At 41.3% G+C, this 21143-nt stretch overlaps 1 pseudogene; it reads left to right on the forward strand.

Moving 5' to 3' along the window:
- Window positions 1–12031: 12031 nt before the first annotated feature.
- LOC126497465 (E2F-associated phosphoprotein-like) lies at window positions 12032–12873 on the forward strand (annotated as a pseudogene).
- The last annotated feature ends 8270 nt before the right edge of the window (window positions 12874–21143 follow it).

Consider the following 21143-nt stretch of genomic DNA (forward strand, 5'->3'; position numbering starts at 1 on the left):
AATTATTCCCCAGAGTTGGGGGTGGGGGTCAGGCACCGCAACTGAAAACATAGGTGGGTGCTGAAATCCCCTGAGGAATGAGTGGCAGCCCGTTCTCTTTTTAGTGGCTGATCTGGGTGCGGACTCTGCGAGAGGACCAGGCTGGTGAGTCACCTTCGTGTTAGAGGCTCACCCAGGGAGAAATTTTATTGCTTGATTGCTCTTAGAGAATGAGGTTAAAGAAGATTTAAAAAAAAAAAAAAAAAAAAAAAAAAAAGCAGAAAGAAATGACCGGTTTTAATAGTTTAACTATAAAGGATTTCTACACTTCTGGCTCTTTTTTTCCCATCTGTTAGAGAAAAGAAACCATCTCTGGGCCTTTGTCTTGCAAGCCCACTTTCATCTGCTCCCCAGGACTGTACAGTGCTATTCAGGAGGAAGGATGACAGAGGCTGAACTCACACCTCCCCTGGTGCCTTAAAGGCCATCTCTTTTAGCAGCTAATCGACTGATCAGACAAACCCGCAATTCGTGCTTATATAGAATTTAATCAGGTCCCCTCCCGTTTATTCTTCTCTCCTGTCTTTCAGAAAGTAAGGTTCACCTCGAAAGAGCTTGGAATCGATTCTGAAAATATAAGCTCAGCTTTTTTTCCTGCCTACAATTGTTCTCGAGATGCTAGCCAGTGACCTAATTCCCCGTCTCTTCTTCCAGACACTGCAGGGATTTCAGTAAAGCCACCTTCATCCCTCAACTGCAAACATAACCCAGCGCGATGACCTTTTGCTGCAAAAGAAAACCTGGGGCTCTCTGAAGCTCGTATTTTTACAACACATTTCCTTTAGACACCAGTTATAGAATGCCTATAGTATGGTTAATTATTTCAAGAGACTGTAGGGGATATCATATCTTATTAATGTGATAGCAGGGTATTTTGTGTTTGGCTCTGGAGTTAGACTCCTGGGTCAATGGCTTCCACCATCACTTTGAGGGGTGCCATCTTTGGAAAATTAAAGAATACCTCTTCAGAGTTTTCTCATACTAAATGAGGAAGATGGTCCCATGTTAAGGAGCTTGGAGGAAGACTCAAAACAGATGGAGCCAGATATGCACAGAACATGGTGGCAACTCAATATTAATACTCAATGAAATTTAGCAAATATGGTGGCCAGATAAATAGAGAGACAGAAAGGGAAGAGCTAGTGTACTACACACCTCTGATTTTAGCCATATTGGATGCTGTTGCCTGGGTTACTGTCCAGTGAGGTTGTCCAGACTGATGCTCAGGGACTCCTAAAATGCCCTGAATCTCTAACTTAAACTTCAGACAGTCTTATTGGATAATGTTGCTGCCATGGAATAAAAATAATTTTGAATTTCAAGGTTAACCAGATAGACATTAACAATAAAGTAACCATCCTAGTCTATCAAATAAAAGTACCTGGTACTAGTCTAGTATTGGTGATACTTTCTGGGAAATTGGTTTTGTGAGGAAGCAGGAGAAACTCCTCTCAGAATTATAATGTGGAAATAATATTCTTTAAAACTGTCATCTTAGCTGGGCAGTGGTGGCACACACCCTTAATCCCAGTAATTGGGAAGTAGAGGCAGGTGGGTCAATGTGAGTTCAAGGTCAGCCCGGTCTACAACATAAGTTCTAAAATGCCCAGGGCTGCACAGTGAAACCCTGTCTTGAAAATTAAAAAAAAAAAAAACCTACCAACCAACCAACCAACAACAACAAAAGTCATCTTTTTAGATAAAGATATATAGTTATTGACAGAACAGGTGCATCTTTCTGCTTTTTTTCTTCAGTTATTCTAGTACAAAGTACAATGTAGAGACCACTCTCTCTTTTGCTGACTGTGCTGGACAAGTAACAGGCAGTTTCTCATGTAGAAGAACGGGAACATGGCGTCTCAGCTGGGCAGTGGAATAATTACTGTGGTGTTCCTGAAAGCATGGACTCTGGAGAGAGAATGTCCAAATTTGAGTGCGGAGGCCCTGTTTACTAGCAATCGGGTCTCAGACAATTCACATTGATCTCTGTGTACTTTAATTCTCTCACCTCTTAGGTGTGGAGCGAGCAGTCTTCTCCGAGATAGAAATTTATTAGAGTGGTCATTGTTGTTACTATTATCAAAGGTTAATTTTATGTGGTCTTTTCTTGGGATTGTCTTTTTTTTTTCTGACCCAGTAACAGGCTTTGTATACCAACTTGGTCCAGAATAATCAGACTACTTTTAGTTGCTAAGTTGTCAGTTTTAGTTGCTAGGTTGAAAGATCATCTCGGAGTTTTTCAGTGGAAATTTGCTTTTTATTTTGGAAGCACAAATGGATAAATGTGACATTTTTTACCATGTCATCAAATGGACCTTACTATTGATATCCCCATTTTGTACAAAGGCTGCTCAGAGAAGATGTGAAATTAGATGTCAGTTTAGTCTGCTAGTCAAGGCAGATAGCCAGGCACCAAGCTACAAGTTCATTTCCGCCTCTGCCACGGCTAGTCAGTCGCCTTACCTCATTTAACCTGTGCCTTCCAACTTCCAAATTAGGATAATAGGGTATTTCTACCCACACAGGGGTGATGGGTAGCTTGGCTAATTGACGTCTGCAACATCCTCAGAGATAAAAGGCGCGGTGCGGATGTAAAGGGCACTAATGGGAGAACAAAGTGAGATTGTCAGGATGATGAAGATGTAACAGAACTAATAGACACCCTGGGTCACAGGACCCGGTAGACCAGGAGGCTGCGGCAACACGGTGACACGATGCCCACTCACGGTTTGGAGAAGTCCACCCAAAGGACGCATCTTTTCACATGTAACAGTCGATTTCTCTCTGTTGCGACTCCTTCCATCGTCCCCAGACACACTGGTTTGAAAAATGGTCAGTTTCCCAAGAAATATCCAGGCCTTCTACATTTTGCTGAACCCTGGTCTCTGTAACTTTGAGGCATTTACTCTAGATAAAGGACCAGAGATTCTCTAGGAGAAAAAAAAAGTAGCTAGATACATATATTTAAAAAAAAAAAAGAACAACAAATTTTAAAAGTTACTTTTCTCCATGTGCAATTCAATCCCAGTCAAAAACCGAGTTCACCTGACTGTGTTCGTGGTAGTAAAGCCACTGTTTTCCCATCTTGTCATGAGATCTAATATCTCTGCCCGAACCATCTGGTTTGACAGCCATAATAGTTGAAATATTTTTCCTCGCAGTCCGCAGAAACGCCCCTTGGTGCAGATGGGAGTAAATATCAATAGGCAAGGACATTTCCTGCTTGCTCTTTCTGAGGAGATCTGTGGGGGAGTCGAGCAAAGGGTAAGGACACCTGCTGTTTAGTTGACAGTTTTATAGAGCCATTTCAGCCGGGACATGCACTTTTCAAGGTCCCAAAGGATTTTATCTCATTTCTATTCCGGAGCAGATAATGAAATAGCATGTTGCGACTTACCTGTATGTGTCAATAACCTTGAAGGGTTTTAAAATTTTGCAGAAATTTAAAAAAAAAAGAAAGAAATTGCCCTCCATAAAAAAATGCCTACGTGAACACAAAGTTCTTTGAGTACATTGCTCCCCCTTTCCTATCGCCCTTATCGGTGTTCTTACTGACTACAGATATCCTTAAAAAGTCCAAAGGGACCATGAGTTGAGTTCTGAGAAACACCTAACGTTCCACCCACTATAAAAATGAAGCTAGATAGACTTGACGTGTAAGCACCTAGGGATGGAGTCATCAATTCGCCCTCCGTGGCATCTTGAGGGTGACATTAGTGTAGCATTTTGGATCTTATGTATTGACCATATCAACATTTTGTGCGAATCTCTTAGCTTTGCATAGATCACACTAAACTCAGAGGCCAACTGAACAGCAGGTATTTGAGCCTCTTGCTTCCTTGGACTTTTGCATTGAAAAATTGGGGATTAGTGAGGACTTAAAACCTATTGACATTCATCATAATCATTTGAGGTGAATGTTAGGGAACGAATTAAAGAGACCCAGCAGAGCAAAAAGAAGGGAGTTTTGGTTTGACTTATTTCCCTTGAGTAATACACGGTATCTTGAGTTTGTTTTCGAATTCTGCTCCAGCCTGCCAAATCCATACATGAGATCTCAAGTTTGCCATGAGGAGTCCAGTCATTTCCATTAAAAAAAAAACAATAAGCTATAAATAATACCAACAATGACAGGATTGTATTGGTTTCTGCCTGACGCATGCTGGCCGCGGGCTTTTTTCATAATCCTTAGGTGGAAAGTAGGAATTCTGTCTGAGCTTCAGGGTGATCTGTGGCCTTTTCCAAGATTAGCTGAAAAGACAGCTTGCAGGAAGTAGGCGTCCTAGCCAGACACTCGTTGTGGGGTTTCTCAATTATTTGTGTAAGAAGGTTCCTGGCTTTAAACACGGGGAATGTAGCTTCCCAGGCCACGAGACAAAAATAGATGCCCGTCTTTCTCGCTTCGCAGGATTTATGTGCAAGCAAATTATCCTTCTTCCTTTCCCTCACTCCCGGCTCATATTCTTTTTTTTTTCCTTCCCATGGCAAGCGACAGTACTGCTTGGTTTCTGCTTATTAGGGGTTGCTCATGAGATGGCTCACTTCCCCAGGGGAAGGCTTGTGCAATGGGCAAGGCAGGATCACACTTACAAGTTCACTGTGATTCATCTCAGTAGTATTTCAAATGGTGCCGATCCCCTGCCAAATCATCATCGCACGTAAGCAGAGCCATGCTTAAGATTGCTTCTGGAAAGGTGGTATGGCTCATAGTATTTCCATGTGTGCCTTGATGATACACTAATGGTTAGCTTTCATCGAAACCCATTGGTCCATCTTTAATTGCTACACACTGGGTCCAGCCACGTTAAGGATTCCTCGATTGAAGCCTGTGCGGTAGAAGCCTTGGCTCCCTTTGCTCCCTTGTGTCTGTCCGCCCTGTATATTATCTGCATGTTGTGCTAACAGGAGGCTTCCAGGATTGAGCACTAATCTTGGAAGAAAAGCCATTATACGGGAAGAACAGAGGGCGCTGTGTCTATTCCATTTGCCTTGCACAGAGTATGTGCATGACAAACACTTGATCTTTTAAGGAGCACTAAGGAGAAAAGACTGCGGAAGAGTGTTTTTAAATATTTTTTTTATTCCCTTGTTTTTAGAAAGGAAATGATTCATTTGGAATCTGTTCAATAGTTCAGGCAAAGGTCTATAGCTTTGTGTAGGCTCAATTCCATCCATTGAGGGAAATAAGGTTCTAAAGTTCTAATTAAGCATCTGTAATACACACACCATGCTGTGCACTGTTATGTGTGTCCACCAGTGCCTAAGAGCACAAATCGCATTAAATCTCTCACTCTTCCATTGGAAGCTTTCTTTGGGCGAGGAGATAAGAAAGACAAAGATCTTAAAAGGAAATTACATTTCCCTAACATTCAACTAGATGGTAGGTTCAGCATTAACGAAGAGGAAGTGTTGTCTTCTAGGTCCCACGGGGGCTTTACCCAGCATGCTCTATTGGTACTCAAAGGTCCACATTGTCCTGAATCCGAGGATGAACTGTTTGTGTTTTTGCAGGATGCATGGCCTCTAGGCCAATGATGTAACTCTGCAGCTCTAGCTGAAAGCAGCCGGTTGCAGATGCAATGTAAATGAACATGCATGACTTTCACCTAAAACTTCTTAAAAATAAGAAGAAAGCTGGGTTTGGTGTTGAAGAGCGTCCTCAACAAAATTCCCTCTTACCGGGGTAGGGGCGTGGGAATTTTAGACATATAGTAAAGAATATGAAGACGCATAAAAAATAACAGGACAGAAACCATAGAAAGTATCCGGAGGGCGTTCCAGTGACTGAACCCCTGAAATTACCTTTATTTATTCTCTCACACCTTTTAAACCCCACATAAATAGGGGTGGGGAATGGCGGAGGGAGGTAACAAAAGACTTTGTTAACACGATACAAAGGACAACACAAACAGCTGCTTCATCTCCCCTTTGAGACACCAAACTGTTAGCATTCTGTTGTTTAGGTATTGAAGCTGTTCAAGGTCATGTATTCTGAAGACCCGCCTTCCCCCAGGTGACGTCATAGTTCCAAAAGAAGGAGCAGAAGTCCATTTGCCTATCCCATCACCTGTCAGGATGGCTTGGAGCTATCTTAATTTCAAAAGAACCAAGCAATCACATCCTGAGTTGGGCTCTGCTTGTCAGTCTCCAAACTCTCTGACCTCAGACAAGGTGGAAATTGGCCCACATGTCTCCGGTTCCAGAGTCTGGAAACTGGGCCATAGTGTGTTCATGCTACAACAGCAGACAAAAGTATCTGATATTGCCTGCGGCAAGATAAATACATTCAACTGTTGTACGAGTTCTAATTGGTCTCAATAATAAAAGCCTAGAGCCAGATATTGGGTTAAATGATGAAAGATTAGAGAGACAAAGGAGCAAGTCACAGCCAACTCTTACCTTGTTAACTCCTCAGCCAACAAAGAGCTGATCTCAAGTCTCCTCCTGCCTTATATTCCTCTCTCCACCCATCCATATCTCTTCCTGCCTGTCTATACAGACCTCCGGAACTCTATGGTTAACTAGTGGCTAGCTCCACCCACCAACATTCAGGCAAGCTTTATTTGTTAGAGTACAGACAAGATAGCATCACATTGAACAATTTTTTGACTGTCAGAACTTCAGAGATTGAGCAGGGCTCTAACTAAATTTTAGAATCTTCTAACTGCATATACAATTTACATAAAATGGTGTGCAAAGGTGTCAAGGTGGTAAAAAACAGTAACCTTGCTCATGCCCTAAGAAGCTTATAGGGCACATTCACAAGCGGAAGCAAATCAGGATCTTAAAATGACTTAATTTGGTTAGAAAGTAGTGAAGGCAGAACCAACAGCTATGTGTCTATCCAATCAGGCCTTGTTCCTCCATCAACACAGCTGCTCTGACTGGTGAGGAGCCTTCACTCAGAACACAGTCTAGGAGGAAGAGGAGAGGATTCCTGACTCATACAGGCTCTGGAAATAACAGAAAAGAGAAGTCGATGCTGTTGTCTTAGCAGCGCCCAGTGTCATTGCAAGGCTCACACTAACAAGACAGTTGCCATCTTTCCTTGTTGCATTGACAGAATATGCACTGTGCAGTCATAAGTGGCATCTGGCAACTTTGAAAATAATGTTGCTATCATTTGGTAAAATAAGCTCACCTTATAGATGTTTTATAAGAACTTTAGAACGTATTTCCCTGAATGGATGGGATTGAGTCTACACAAAGATAAAGCCCTTTGCCTGAGCGATTGAACAGATTCCAAATGAAGTATTTCCTTTCTAAAATCAAGGGATTAAAAAGATATTTACAAACACACTTTCATGTTTTTTCCCCCTTAGTGCTCACCGCTTCCTGTAGTACTCACAGAAAATCAAGCAAAGATTCTTTACCGATAAAGCAGCAGGAGACACTGGGAAAGTTATTTTGCGGTATTTGGACCCAAATTTCAAATAATAAATGTAACACAACCGTCTAACCCAACAGTCCTTTTGCAATCTCGCTCTTGGTTCTATGAGTGCAGCGTTTGATGGTGCTGTTTGTCATTCTTTTCTTGGGAAATTCTTTTGGGTCCTTGAACTTAGAATTTTCTTTTAAAATGGAACAGACCCAATACCCTTACATTCCAGGCTCTTTGCCATCTCTCTCAGCCCTTTCTTTTTCTTATGACTTTAATCCTTGATCCTGATTGAAGAAAGAGGAAAGGAGTCATTTGTTCTGCACTTGAAGTCTGTGACCAAGGATCTGGAGACAGGGAATATAAATACTCTCTTTGCAGAGGTCATAGTCCAAGAGGGACTGTGAGAGAAGAGAAGACAGGAGGGAAGAGGGAGGAAGGTAAGAGGAGACAGCAGCGCCATCGTTCACAGACCAGTGGTTCTCAACCTGTGAACTGGGAGCTCTTGGGGGTATCAAGTGACCCTTTCACAGTGGTCACTTTAGACTATTGGAAAACACAGATATGTTCATTGATATCCGTAGCAACAGCAAAATTACAGTTATGAAGTAGCAAGGAAAACAACTTTCTGGCAGTGGTGGGGTCACCACAACATGAGAAACTGTATTGAAGGGTCACAGCATCAGGAAGGTTGAGAACCACTGTTGTAGATGCTGACAGAGGTCAACACTTCTCACGTCTGAGGCGTGGTAAGTGACCGTCTGAAGAGGGATAGCTACACATGTGGAGGCCTCAGTATGAGTTGTCAGGATAAAGAAGGTAGATTTGTACTTTGACAGCCCCCTCCCCCAGACTGTATGTGCAGTGCGCAGCAATTACAGCTCAGATTACTTAATCTGTTTTATTATTGCACATGTCTCTGTTGTCATCCCCCTCGGAGCAGCAGAAGCTTCTGAAAGCATCATTGTTGATCACGGTGTTGCTGGCACACAAACAGGGCTAAGGATTCAGTAGTACTTACTGAGGACAGACATAGTTATCCACACTTAAGGACTATGAAAATGAAGGTTGGAGATTGAAAACAAGTTTTTTTGCTTTTTGCTTAAGTTTACCTAGCAAAGTGTTGCAAACTTTGTCATCACCTCAACTTTAGTCCTTCATCGTCAGGGATGATCCCCCCTAACTGTGTCCAGTGTGGCCAAAGTAGAATTATTCCTTATGTTGAGATGACTCCTCCTGTGAGATCACAATATCAGGTTTTTCCTTGTATTCCAAGACTCTTGAATGCAGGAATTGATTGCAGAAGAGCATAGAAGGCAAAGACTATTTATGTGGATGATAGAATTTTTGACAATTTTAACATGAAGCATGGTAATTAGTTCTACACCTAAATAAACATACATTAGTGTCATTCAATATGTATTCAATGTAAGTTGTAAATATAAGCCTTGTATCTAATTTTACATATTAAGACTTTTTTAAAAAACAGAAGTGTAAAATTAAGTTTAATTTAACAAAATTAATTTAATATTTTAAAAATATTGCTTTAAAGCAGTTGTTTAAAATACACTTTATTTTTTAATCTGCATATTTTAGACTTGGTAGCATGTCTCTGTGCGTATGTCATGTGTTCATATGTATGAGTGTGCACCTGTGTGTGGGGTTGTGTGTATAGCTCTGTACATACAGAGGTGGAGGCCGGAAGAGGATATCCGATGCCCCCCCTACCACCCCATGACTTCTCTCCCTTATTTCTTTGAGACAGAGTCTCTTAATGAGCATGGAACTCTTAGTTTTGTTTTTTGTTTTTGTTTGTTTGTTTGTTTGTTTTTTTCTTTGGCTACTCCCATTGAGCCTCCCATCTTCCCTTTATGCCCTGGTGCCAGGGTTACAGATGTCCAAGGCTGTGCCCAGCTTTATACATGGATTCTGGGGATCTGGGCTCAGATCTCATGCTTTCAGAATAAGTCAGTGATCTCAACCACTTCAGCTCCTCATTTAAACGTCTTCGTTGAGATTGGCCCCATTGTAACTGCTCGATACCTGATGTGTTGTGTAGTCACTATGTTGGACAATACAGCTGGGGGTGTTTTTAGCAATGACTTTGTGGGAGGCTAACAATAACACTGTGTTTTCATGTCTGCCTTCACTATGGTTCTCCCTTCCTGGTTTAGTGACTTTAGGGCTTGAGCTCAGGTGACTGGAAGACATGTGGAGGTTGGAGGGACTGTCTGTAGCAAATTTATAGAAGAAAACTTACTGGGGGAAAAGATCATTGCTGAAGCTTGAGCCCTTTGTCTACTAGTATTTCTAATCAGAAAACAAATCCAAAAGATATATTGATAGACATAGTTACACTGGTGGTATATTTACAGACATGTTGTATTTCCAAAAGGACCACAACACTGTGGCTACCATTGACATCTGGAGAATACAGTGCAGGATCTTTTAACTCAGGAGGGAATGGAAGCCTGGTGGTAGCTGCTCACTCAAGCTCATCTGGCTAGAGGTATTTTCGGGAGGTGGACTGAAGAAATGCACAAAGTTGCATGGTTTTTGCTTATTTGCATTTACTTCTCTTCCCACATATCTATGCATGGCTGTTAATGGTGTTCATGCCTGCCAGCCCTTGTCAAGGCATTCCCAAGATGTTTTTAACACCTTCTTCTTCTCTCTAACCAGCAAATGCTCAAAATTCTTTCTTCATAGAGGTGTTTACATTCTCTATCTATATCTCTCTAATTACTCTATCATCTATCTATCTATCTATCTATCTATCTATCTATCTATCTATCTATCTATCTATCTATCTATCTTCCTGTCTGTCTGTCTGTCTGTCTGTCTGTCTATCCATCCATCTGTCAGCATAGTAAGACCTATTGGTCTTACTATGTAGCCCAAGTTGGGCTTGGATTTGAACTCTTCTTACCTCATTCTCCCCAGTTCTGGGGTTGTCATAATTTATCACCATACCTGATTGCTATTTTACTCTTAATATATCCTGCTTCGTATTTGGACCTGTGCAGTGATCTCCCCAATCTGCGATTCTTGATGCTTTTCCAGCCACTTTCATCAGCATCTTTCCAAGACAGCCCGCCACTTAAAAACATCTTCGACCTCCCTCACCTCATAAATGATGGCATTTAGACTGAATAATGGCACATTATTTAGTCCAACCACACTCTTTAAAAAAAATGGAGACAATGGATTTAAATTCACACCCTGCGATTCATTTCTGTTTTCTACTATGTGCTCTACCAGGAGAATAATGTCCAAACTCTTTCATCTTCTTTCTGGGCTCTGTCCTGGTTAAATTCTGTCAAGCTAACATTTCACTCTCATAGTCAAGCCTGCCAACACATAATCCCTTAAAGAGACAGGCATCCAGTCTTTCCACAGACAGCATATCACATGGAAGGAATTCTGTAAAGTGGCTGACTTTTACAGGCTGTGGGCAATGGCTGTGTTGGTGGTAACCCTGGCCATAAAACGGGTAAAGACTAGAGTACCGAAGTTATTGAAAATCAGGCTAGGATTCTGCATCTTCAGGACTTGGAGTAGATGAGAAGGACAACAGACAGCCTTTGAGTAAGAGTGGGGTGGCTAATCTGGCAGAGTATGCCAATCCCATTAGAATCAGCGGGGAGGCTGAAGCAATGGCTCAGACCCAATGTCAGTCCCCACTATCTATTTGGCATCCTCTTCCAGCCTCTGTGGATCCTGTATTTAAATGCACCACACACACACACACACACACACACACACACACACACACACACACACACACACCTTCAAAGTCAACTGGGATTGGAGTTGTTAAACAATAGCTCATGGAAAAAATAAGCCTAAATATGTTTAATTTTTGGTTTCATTCACATTCTAACTTCGCACATTTATTAAGATAAGTTGTTAATGCTTAAAAAGACATTTTTTTTTTACAAAAAGTCAGGGCTTTCTCTTTCTCTTGCATTTTCTGTATGTATATGTAGTGTATATATGTGTTCGTTTAGGTATGTGTATGTGTTTGTGTGTGGGGGCACATGTGTGTGGAGGCCAGAGGCTGACACTGGGGACTACCGCTATGACTGTCCATCCTATTTTTTGAGACATTGTCTCTCATTGATTCTAGAGTTTACTAACTGGGCTAGACAGCTGGCCAGTGGGCTCCAAGGAACTGCCTGTCTTTGTCCCCTCAGCACTGGAACTACGGATAGGTGCCATCACTTTTGGTTTTTTTGACTTGAATACTGGGAATCCCAACCTAGGTCCTCATGTTTGTGTGGCAGGAGCTTTACTTGCTGGACCATAGCACCAGCTCTTCAGAATCAATGCTTAACGATTCTCCAAAGATTTAAAAATCTTGAAACGTGGGATATACAGTCCCATGAGACAAGAATCAACAGAGATTGATGAGAAGTTGACTAGAAGGTCATGGACTTACTAGCCAGATTTGCTTTTGTATATCCTTTACCTAATTCTCTAAGTATCAAACTCTGCGGCTAGAGTAGAGCAACAGAATAGCATTAGATAAGGATAATTGGCTTTAGGGAAGGTACCTGCCGATTACACAGACACCCAGAAGTCTGTGTACTGCGTAGGTCTCCCTAGGCTGCCATGAACCTGCTCCCGGAAGACTGTGATTCCCTAAGAGGTGGAAGAGCTGAGTGATGAGGAGCTGACTCCAAGCAGTTCTAAAGAAGTGGATGTGCTTTTACATGGAACTCTTGACCAAAAATGAAAACTCACCTGGAAATATTTTACTAGAATACGTGAATCATCTCGTGAAGATGAATTTGAAAAAAAAAGGAAGCTGAATTAAACTCTATCATCAACACGATAAAGGATAAGTCATCCTCTATGTGGCAGGGTCTTCCTCAGGAGTTGGGAATGCTGGAGGAGTCAGAATACAGTACTAGGATGCAGTCTATTTGATTCTAGTTCTAAGGATGAAGACGAAGCAACATAAGCAACCAAGAAAAAGAAGAAGAAACAACACAGGATTCCAACAAATGATGAGTTGCTACATGATCCTGAGAAAGATAACAGAGACCACGTCGGGGTTGTTGCGCAGAGATGAGAGCACCCACGTCAGCAACAGCAACCTGTTCCAGCCATGCTGTTTTGAATCGCCCTGTCTGCATGACTGTAGTCATGCGCTTGGATTGCCAAAGACATGAATCCTACAAGACTCTCGGCACTGAGCAGTGCTTGTGATGAATTCTTCTGTCAGCAGAGAGGAGGTTTCAGAATACAAGAGTCCAGAAAACAGGAAGAAAAAGCAGGCTGCTTTTAAGATGAGGTCTAACCCTGAAAGTCCTGTGGAGACAGAAGTGGGAGAGATCTATCATCCTGTCATGTGCACAGAGTGTTCTGTTGAAGTGGCAGTCTGTGACAAGGATGAAGTCTTCTATATTTTTTCCAGTGTTTTAGTAAGCCATTTCCAGCACTGTGTATAGCAAATATGGACTCTTACTTTTCTTTTTCCTATTCATATTTCTCAGTGACATTGGGTCATTAAAACAGTACTTCATCTTTATGAAAAGAGTGGTTATCAACCTCTATCTCTTCTCCCTTTTTTCTTTTTAATTTTCCCGTGACTAATGATGGGACTGATTTATTTGTTTCATTTTTGGTGTATTTTTGTGAGACTTTGGGGCTTCTTATTTATTAAATTAGCTTCCTAGAATTAAATAGTTTTGGAATAAGTATTTGTTTCTTAGTGTTTGGTCTGTTTTCTTTTGCTATGACAAAGTACTGGAGGTTGGTGCCTTATAAAGAGATGAGTTTTTGGGGTTGACAAGATGGCTCTGCACTTGGCATGCAAGCCTGGCAACCTGGGATTGTTCGATCCCCGGAGCCTGCAGTGAAAGAACAGAATAAGTCTAGAGCTTTCCAAGGATTGACCTAAACATGCATGTACTTACATACTCACACACATACATATACACACTCACACAATGCACAAAAGCACACTCACTCATATACAGTACACACATTTGCATGCACAGACACGTGCACACACAGAGAGAGGACCTAAAAAGTGGAGGAGTGTTGAGAATTAGGTAGGGTAGCAGACCAAAGTGGGGCAATAAATAGGAGCAAAATTCAGTGATGTGCTTATGAAAATGGCACGATGAAACCTGTTTTGTATGTTTACTAAAAACAACATTAAATATACTACTATTAACAACTAAAAAATATGGATAATTGAGTAAGAAGAGAGAGAAAGTGAGGAAAGGAGGGAGAGAGATAGGGTTGAGGGGGGAATTAATAAGGGAATTTGATTATGTTTATAATGTTCATTATGGCTCATCTTGGGGAAACTTGCAGTGAGTCATATTCAATACCTCTTCCAGATCTGAAAGCCCCTTCCACTCTTTAGTCTTTTCTGCTTTGGTTCCCTTAATGGTTCAGTTCTGTATTTTATTTTAGATTGCTTATCAAATAGGGCTCTAGTGACTTCTCCACTGAGGAGAACACTAAACAAATCAGAAATTATAAGAAAGAAATAGAACATTATGAACATTAGAAGAAATTTGAGGAAGCAGTTTCATAGAGGAAGACAACTCAACACTCAAGACTTAGGCACTGGCGGTTTGGGAAAGAGACACATTTAAGAATAAAAAATAAAAAAGTAAGGAATGTCTGGGTGTGGTAGTATACTCATTTAATAAGGCAGATGAATCTCTGTGGATCTGAGGCCCGCCTGGTTTATATAGTAAGTTCTAAGACAGCTAGAACAACACAGTGAGAATCTGTCTCAAAAAAAAAAAAGAATTACAAAAAGGCAGAGAATAAAGAAAATATACCAATACAAATGATACTGCAAGATAGTCTAAAAAACGCTCCATTGACAGAAGGATTTTTATTATACACAGATTTAAAAGAGTCCTCTCAAATATAAAAAGAACATGTTTAATTTAAAAAATGTATTTATTTTAATTTTAAAATGTGTGTATTAAAAGAAAACAACTTTAGGTTAAAGAAGCCCAGCTAATCAATGCACATGGAGATCCATTGAGATTCACTCATAGGAGAAGTAAATTTAAAACGGTAGCAACCCAACAGTACTCTCTTCCTTCCTTCTTTCCTTCCTTCCTTCCTTCCTCCTCCTCCTCCTCCTCCTCCTCCTCCTCCTCCTCCTCCTCCTCCTCCTCCTCCTCCTTCTCTCTTTCTTGTTTCCTTTTCTTTGTAGACCAGACTGGCCTCAAACTCACAAAGATCCACCTGCCTCTGCCTCCCTAGTACTGGTATTCAAAGCATTCACCACGATACCTGGCTACATATTGCTTTTCAACCCCCCAAATTTAAAAATAAAAATGAATGGTCAAACACCTACCTCCTGGTGAGAATCCAGGGAGATGACACTTGCATTCATTGCTGATGGGGTCATAAACTGCTCCAGCTCTTTGGATATTAGAAGCATCTGGGGTTTGGGCATGAATCACATATTTATCACAGTATAACTTGGAGCAAATAAACTAGCTTATATAAGCTTTAGCCTTCTGTAAAAGTAGCCAATAGGGGGCAATGAGATGACTTAAGGAGTAAACACTTGTCAAAGAGACTGGCAACCTGTGAGGGGTAAGAACCAACTCCTGCAAGCTGTCCAGTGATGGCCACAAACTTGCTGAACGTTGAAGTGTTATAGCTACGGAGGGAAAGGGATCCTGACTGATCCGGAAATCAGGCTATACCTGCAAGTGTTACAGCTCTGGAGGGAAGGGCGTTCTGACTGGTCAGGAAGTCGGGCTATACCTGAAGCTATGAGGAGAAAGGTATCCTGACTTGTTGGGAACTTAGGCTATACCTAAAGCTGCGGTCTGATGGAGGACAGTCTCCTGAAAGGATGTGGCAAACCTGCTCTTCAGAGAGAGAGAGAGAGAGAGAGAGAGAGAGAGAGAGAGGGAGAGAGAGAGAGAGAGCACTGTTACAGCTGAGCTCTGCTCTACACCTCAAAGGGAGTTTCCCAGCAGAGGTATCTGTTTACCCTCAGATCCGGTCTAAGAGGTTACTTCTGCTTCAATCTGCTAAGGGGGAAACCCTTAAAGAAATGTAGGAATCTGCTCTGGTTCCTGGGAAAAGTTGTTACTTCTGCTCTGCTCCCAAGGGAGTTTCTCAGAAGAGGTTTCCATTTCTTCTTCTGGGCTGTCCTCACCCCACCAGGAGAGCTGCCCAGTAGAGATTCTGCAAAAGAAAATCTTTAACCAAAATTCTTGTTTCAAGAGGTTTATTTGGGAAGGAGGAATCCAGGAGAGTGGCTGCCTCCCCCAGAGTGGAGGACAGCTGCTTACTGAACAGGCAGAGGGAATTGTATAGGGCATCTTAGGGTTGGAGCTTTTTTGGGGAGAAGATTTTTTTGGGGGGAGAGTGTTCAGATTTCAATCTCCTTGTGCTTGGACAAATTCAGATTGTTTAGATTGTGTGCTCAGATATTGGTTGGTTTTCCTGCTCAAGGTTTGTTTAGTTTTGTGTTCAGTTAGTAAGCAACAGATTTATCTCTGGTTTCAGGGTCAACGTGTGTTTCTTTTACTGGCCCCTTTTAGCCCTTAGACTCTAGTTTTCAGGGTCAGGGTGTGTGTCCTTCACCGACTCTGGTTCCAGAGCCAAAGTCTGTTTCTTTGGCTCAGGTTTCATGGTCAGGGTATGTTTCTTTGCTTCTGGTTTCAGGGCCAAAGTGTTTCTTTCACTGACTCTGGGTTCAGAGTCAGGGTAGGTTTCTTTGGCTTTGGTTTCCTGGTCAATGTGGCTTTCTTTGACTGGCCATTTTACCCTACAGTATGCATACAACATGCCCCCCAATACTAATAATGTAAAAACAAAAAAATTAAAGTGAGGTATGAAATTGTTGAAGAATTAATTTACATTATAAAAATATTAAATGTAAACATTGTATTGTTGATAGTGTTCTTATGGAGAAGAAATGAAATTTGACCCCAATTTTAAGAATCTTCTACCATCTCACAACATCTGCATTTATATTTCTATTTATATTCTGTTGAAGATTTTGATTTAATATGTTCATTATTATTATATTTTTCTTATTCTTGGTTCATTTTTCATTAATTGAACTTGGATAAATAGCTGAGTAGAAGATAGATTTTAATTTGGAAACCTCTGAGATTTATTTATTTTTTGTTTCTTCTTCTTTCTTTTCCTTCTTTCCTTCTTGTCTTTCTTCTTCCTTTCTTTCTTTCTCTCTCTTTTTTTGGTGTTATTTTTCAAGACAGGGTTTCACTGTTTAATCCTGGCTGTTCTAGAACTCACTCAGTTCTAATGAGAGCAGACTGGTCTAGAATTCAGAGATCCATCTGCCTCTGCCTTCTTAGTGATGGAATTAAAGGGATTAAATGTGTGCACTGCCATTGCCCAGCTGAACTGTCTTTTTTATTCATTTTGCCAATTATTCGAGAGCAGTGCCATCAGGCGAGACCCCAGTGTTCAGCATTAACAGTCTTATCCATTTTTCTTATTCCGTTATTTCCCTCCTTTTGGTCAACTATGACTAGCTATTATAGTATATACTATCTTAGATTTTCTTAAATATTCTAACACTTTAACTCGTTCTTTTTGCATAAATAAACCTCACAACTTTGCATAAAACCCTTAGGAAACTCCCAGAATGTGCTATGTATTTTGGGTGGCATACAAAGTAGTATTCTGCATTTGAACCAGTCTATAATAGAACCCTGGAAATGTCAGGCATCCATCCATCCATCCATCCATCCATCCATCCATCCATCCATCCACCCACCCATCCGTCAATTCACCCACCCACACATTTGTTCATCTAGTCAGTCTGTCCATCTATCAGTTTATCCATTCATCCATCCACTCATACATTCATTCATACATCTGTCCATCCTTACATCCATCCACCTGCCCACCCACCCACCGACCCACCTACCCATTTGTCCACCTTGTCAGTTTGTCTAGCTATCAATTTATCCATCATCCCATCCATCCATCCATCCATCCATCCATCCATCCATCCATCCATCCAATCCTTCCATCTATCCACCCACCAACCCATCCCTTCAATATATACTAAGCATGCATTATTTCCCATTAGGCTCTGCACTAGATGATGAGTATTTAAGGGTATATAAGATAGATAAGCATGCCTTTTGGTCTTACGGATTTTCTAGTGACGGAAGACGGAAAAGGACTGGTTGACACTAAATGCATAAAAATTTAATTTTAATAGTAAGTACTAAAGAGAAAAACCAGAAAGGGTCTGAAAAACCATTGTTATTGTTCAAGACAAGAAGATTGTCTTGAAGCCAAAGAGGCAAGAATTTTTGAGCACAGTGGTTAAATTAGAGGTCTAGAAAACAGGAAGTCAGGCAGATTAGAAGGAACAATCTGATCTCAGGTGACTGCAGGTGGCCCAGTGATGGGACAGATGAGAAGATTACCTTCAATCCCTCTTTCAGCTTCTATCAAGGGAGGAATTTTTCAGGATCTTAAGCAACAGGTCAGCGAGGCCACATCGAACTATGAAAGGACAATAGGAAACGGTTTTCTTTCCAAACAGCACCAAGTTTGCTACAAAATTGGCAGCTTCTTGTAATTTCATTAATTTTCAAAGAAAGTGGTGGCTCAAAGATCAGATCTGATGATTGTACAAAAGTGAAAACAAATTCTTCCTTGGGCTGATGTCACTGTGAAGCCCCTTACCAATTCTACACTCGCGTTACAGACTCGCGTTACAGACTTCAGCACAATGCTTAGGCATATGATTAAACTACAGCAACAAATTAGGGGCAATTAAATGTTTTTCTAGTCTCCTGCACACCCGAAACCGAAGCTGTGAAAAAAGGGCGTAGCGCGGGCAATTAATTGCCAAGAAATATTTAATAACCTCGCCTCTGCTACATTAAACACGAGGCATGAGAGCTTCGTTCCAGCTTAATCACGACGTTCCCCGAAGCCATGGGCAAGTTGCAGCAGCACACTAAAGGAAAAACCCCAAACCCAGAGCTTATTTAATTTGCAACTCTTGCCACTTCACCTCACACCTGAATTCTTTATCCTTTGGGCACACATAATATAACCACAGTGAACTGTAGTAACATCTGCTTTATAGCCAGGAACTTTCATCTGCCCACAGTTTCCTCTCCTTTGTAAAAACCATTTGACTGACTGGCTCCGAATGACAGCAACCCATCCTCTCTCTTTGTAGCCTCTTTGTAGTCAAGGACCATGCTGAATTCAGGAAAGAGGTTATTTTTATGCCATCATTTTGCTTTAATAACAGAGCAGAAACCCCTTTAATGTTAATATTCACTAGCAAACGACACTGGTTTAGAAGCACAGATGATATTTAATATAGCATAGACTTAGGTTCTAATGAACTCATGCTATGATGAAAACAGATGTATACGTTTCATACATGGGGCATTGTTTAGCTTAGCTTATTATTATTTTCTTTCCTTTGTTGATGCTAGAATTGAACCTAGGGCTTCATAAATGCTAAGCATCAAGTCTCTGTTACTACGCTATATCACCAACCCAAGACTAGTTTACTTTCATTGTCCTCAGAAATCTTATCCTAGCTTCCAGCTGAGTGAAGTCATTCACCGCAAAGTCCATTTATAATAAAGTTTTGAATATCTCATGGAACTTATTGAATATACTCCAAGTGGTAAAATTGGTTTGTGGGGTCCCTTTTACAGCATCGTGAACTTGAAGAAGCATTAGCTCCAGTAGAACCACCGGGGCTGACTCCTGTGTTGCCTGGCAACTTGTAAAATATGGGTATCTTTCACCAGTTTTCTCTCCTGGGCCCATTCTGTTTAGACATCATATTTGCAAGAGGCGGCACTGAGGTAAAGCCCATATTGAAAAAAAAATCTAAATACATAACAGGATGGAGGATAAATGCCCATCACTGCTGTCAAAATTTGCAAAGGCAGATCTCATCGACCGCATTTGCTATGCAGGATAACAGTAGGAAGGAGTCTGATGTTTGTATTTAAAGAAGTGTTCACTACACCATTGTACTGGGCCGTTAGTTCTGCCCATCCAACTCTTGCTAGAAAGGAGGCCACTGTAGACTTCTAACTTTAGAGAAAATGTTTAAGTTTGGCTATGGTCATTCTACTTAGGATAGAATATTTGAGAGTGGAATGTAGCCATACAGTGTCCAGGGAACAAGAAGGCTTCTTGCTTGTGTCTCTACGTGGGGAAGTTAGCTCTAGTGGTCCATAGGAAACGGTTCAGTGAAGTGTATATGGAAAGATTCATGTAGAGGGCTACTTCTGTTCGTCATTGAGATTGGAGCTATTTTTTTAATTAATTAATTTATTTATTTATTAAAGATTTCTGTCTCTTCCCCACCGCCGCCTCCCCTTTCCCTCCCCCACCCCCAAGTCCCCCACCCACATCAGCCCAAAGAGCAATCAGGGTTCCCTGCCCTATGGGAAGTCCAAGGACCACCCACCTCCATCCAGGTCTAGTAAGGAGAGCATCAAAACTGCCTAGGCTCCCAAAAAACCAATAGGTGCAGTAGGATCAAAAACCCATTGCCATTGTTCTTGAGGTCTCAGTAGTCCTCATTGTCCCCTATGTTCAGGGAGACCGGTTTTAACCCAGGCCTTTTCAGACGCAGGCCAGCTGGCCTTGGTGAGTTCCCGATAGAACATCCCCATTGTCTCATACTCTGGAGCTATTTTTGAACCCGTGCCTTCTCCAAAGAATTCTCATGCCTAGGACCAGGAGGACAAACTCCCTGGAGACTTGAATGGCTCTCAATGCATATGCTGTACCATTGGCAGTTTTGTGGTTTAGAGATCACAGATAATCCTACTGGGTTCAATTCTTGCTTGAGCTGGCTCCTTTGAGGTTACTAGCTCTAAAATCAGTGGTGGTTTATTAATTGCCTAGGAATTTCTTCAAGAGCAAAAGATCCTTGCTCTGCTTTCAGAAATTCTGAAGGATGTGGAGTTGGGTGGGGGGGTGTTAATAAGGTATGAAAATTAACACTGTACAAACAAAAATAAAAACAAAAACAAAATGGAAATCCCCAGGGGACTGCCATGCTTTGTACTGCCGTCACTCTTGTCTCAGGAACCAGCTTATTTTGGAGCTGAACCCTGACCTTGTCCTCATTAGTATCACACACGGGATACTGCTGCTAACCGGTTCCATTGGAGAATATATAACCTTGTCTCTGATCTTGCTAGAGAGCAGCAATGTAAGAAAATAACCCCTAATACTATGGAAGCAAAACTCAATGTGTGATTTTAATATAGCCCCTTAGTTCCCCCTATACCATTTCAAAAAAGGGCTTTAATCTTCAAGCAAGCAAATATCTACATTTGAGTAAAGAAGAAAGGAAAACCTTGTGGAGAAATATATATATATCCCCTAACGGTCTCCCTAAAGCTTTCTCCCAGTAAGAATGGTTTCACGCTTTTTAATGACCCTCTTAAAAATATGAATTTAAATCATTTTTTTCCAAGCAGGAATTATACACCTTTTAATGAATTCACATAACTGTTAGAAAGAAATGTAATTTTTCTCTTTTAATCACCCCAAGCTTTGTATGGGGTCTAATAGGTCCCAAACAAAGGCTCTGTGTGTATGCGTGTGAGAATCAAGTTATTAAACAGTCTTCCCCAGCCTCCCCACGAGGCAGGTTTCACAGAACTGGGGGACTCCTCACTGTTTTGCCATAATACTTAGTCTGTGCACCAGGCTGGCTTTGGTGTCTGTTATGAAT

The sequence above is a fragment of the Alexandromys fortis genome, unplaced genomic scaffold (assembly GCF_014885135.2).
Source record: "Alexandromys fortis isolate MF-2015 unplaced genomic scaffold, M_Fortis_MF-2015_v1.1 scaffold_24, whole genome shotgun sequence".
Lineage (NCBI taxonomy): Eukaryota > Metazoa > Chordata > Mammalia > Rodentia > Cricetidae > Alexandromys > Alexandromys fortis.